Source organism: Otolemur garnettii, unplaced genomic scaffold (assembly GCF_000181295.1).
Source record: "Otolemur garnettii isolate 467f Iridium unplaced genomic scaffold, OtoGar3 scaffold00087, whole genome shotgun sequence".
Taxonomy (NCBI): Eukaryota; Metazoa; Chordata; class Mammalia; order Primates; family Galagidae; genus Otolemur; species Otolemur garnettii.
Window position 1 is genome coordinate 2,342,483 of NW_003852482.1, and position 2,756 is coordinate 2,345,238.

The window sequence follows — 2,756 nt, forward strand, 5'->3', positions numbered from 1 at the left end:
GCTGCCTCCTCCTTGCACAATCCCACAGCCTCCCATGGCCAGAGTGAACAAGTGGGCAGGGAGCTCTTTCTAGGGACTCCAGCCTGGGGGGTTCCAGATCCTGGGGACAGATAGGGCAGAACAGCAGCCAGGGTCCCTTGATAGGCATCACTGGAAACTGGGTGTTCTCTGCCAAGCACCTGAGGGAGGGGAAGGGGCACGAAATCCCCCAGGGCAGCATCCTGGGGGTGGTGACCCCCACAGAAAGTATTCTCTAGGCTCAGCCCTTGCAGCCATGCAGCCAGAGGGGCAAGAGCATCTGAGTCCCAGAGGGGCGGACGGGCATAGCAGTGCACCAAGCCACTATTAAACCTGGGGTCCCAGGAGGCTAGGATGGCCTGAAGGGCACTAGCATGTGTCCAGACTCTGTGCTGGCCACCTGACATTTGCGATGCCTCCTCCCACACTCTGCTGAGCTGCAGGCCCAGCCTAGTGACCAAGAGCTTTCGAGGGCACCTGGAAGTCAGGTTACAATTCCCCGGCCAGTGACCCTGCCCTGCCTACAACATCTCCTCCTGGTCACCTCCACTGTCTGAGTCCTCAAGGCACAGCCCCAGCTCCTTTCTCTGCCCCCTAAGACCCTGTCTATGACAAGCTGCTTGAGGCTCCCTATAGCCCTGAGGGGCCCACTGTGCCTCTCATTTCCAGGGCACTGTATAAAAAACCTTTCAACGAAACCAACTTCTTACTATAGTGACTCAGTCACCTTCGTAAATAGGGCACAGCTCACCAGCATGCTCTGGTCTTACCTGTGAGCTGTACCAACCCAACACAGTTGGGCCTGGCCAGCTCTTCTCCCCTCCCAGCCAGCCGTGTCCCAGGACGACTCTGATACAAGCCCATGGTGGCACGGCAGGTGGATCTGTGGCCAGGAGATAACCACAAGAGGCCTGCCAGGTGCCCAGCAACTGCCTCTGGAGACCACAGTGAATTAGGAACTGATCCCTGCTGGCCACAGGGGTCCCCAGAAGGTGCCTGCCCCATGGGTCACACTCTGGAGAGAGGCTGCCTTTGGAGGGCTGCAAGCCCTGGGCAGCCTCAGGGAAGGCCTGGCTCGACTTGGGCCATGTTCCTGGGTTCTGACCTGTGTCTGTTCCACAGATATAATGTGCCTGATCAGCTATACTAGCATACTAGCTACGGGCAAGCATGTTCCCGCCCTGGTCCTCACTGGACCACGCACACGTTCTCCTGATAGGTCCCATGTGTACCTATGCACAGCTTCCCTGGTATGAAACAGTCATTATTCTCCAAGTAGCCTTCTTGACGTGACCGTGTGCCTCCAAAGTCAGGCCATCTGGCACTACTGTTGTGGGGTTTAACCAGCCCTGCTGAGGGACGCTGAGCTCACCCCAGCTCGAGGGTCAGGGGAGATCATAAGCCCTGCTGGGAATGTCCCCCAAGATAAACTCACTGAGGGCTGGGTGCAGTGGCTCATGCCTGTAATCCCAGCACTCTGGGAGGCCAAGGCAGGTGGATCGCTTGAGCTCACAAGTTCCAGACCAGCCTGAGCAAGAGCAAGATCCGGCTCCACTAAAATAGCTGGGAGTTGTGGTAGGCACCTGTAGTCCCAGCTACTTGAGAGGCTGAGGAAGGAAGATCGCTTGAGCCCAAGAGTTTGAGGTTGCTATGAGCTATGACACCCTGGCACTCTGCCCAGGGTGACAGAGATTCTGTCTCAAAAAAAGAAAAGAGGTTCGGTGCCCATAGTTCAGTGGTTAGGGCACTGGCCACATGCACCAAGGCTGGTGGGTTCAAACCCAGCCCAGGCCTGCTAAACAACAATGACAACAACGACAAAAATAGCCAGGGTTGGCTCAGTGCCTGCAGCTCATGTGGTTAAGGTGCCAGACACATACACCTGAGCTGGTGGGTTCAAATCCAGCCCGGGCCAGCCAAACAACGATGGCTGCAACCAAAAATGGCCGGTATTGTGAAAGGCTTCTGTAATCCCAGCTATTTGAGAGGCTGAGGCAAGAGAATCACTTGAGCCTAAGAGTCTGAGGTTGCTGTGGGCTGTGACACCATGGCACTGTACTAAGGGTGACAGGGTAAGACTCTGTCTCAAAAAAAAAAAAAAAAAGATAAACTCACTGGTGTCCCAGTGCTCATAGCTCTGAGTAACAGCCTTGCAAGAACTCAGTGTGTGGCTGAAGCAGGGAAGCCAGGTGGGCTCACACACTGTCTCATGGCTGACATTCACAGCAGCCAGAAGGGGACACAGCCCAGCGTCCATGGACCAGTGATGAATAAACAAAGGCAGTTCATACAAGCAGTACTGCATCATTCAGCCTGAGAAAGGCCAGACATTCAACACAGGCCATAACGGGGGTGGGTCTTGAGGACATCCTGCCCAGTGAAGTAAGCAGATACAGGAGGACAAACGCTGTCTGATTCAGCTCACACACAGGCCGGTACCAGAGGTCTCCAAGTGACAAAGTCATTGAGATGGAAAGTGGGGGGAGGGCACAGGGCACAGTGAGGGGGCCTGGGGAGTGGGAAGGAGTCAGGGTTTCATGGGACAGAATGAAAATGTCAGGTTGGGAAGGGGTAAAGTTCTGAAGATGGGGGACAGGGACAGGGAGGGCTGCACACGGATGGGAATGGGAACGCCCTTAACGCCAGTGAGCTGTGTACTTGAAAATGGTGAAGACGGCAAACTTTATGTGTATTTTGCCATAATAAAAGAAATTTTAAGGTGGCACCTGTGGCTCAGT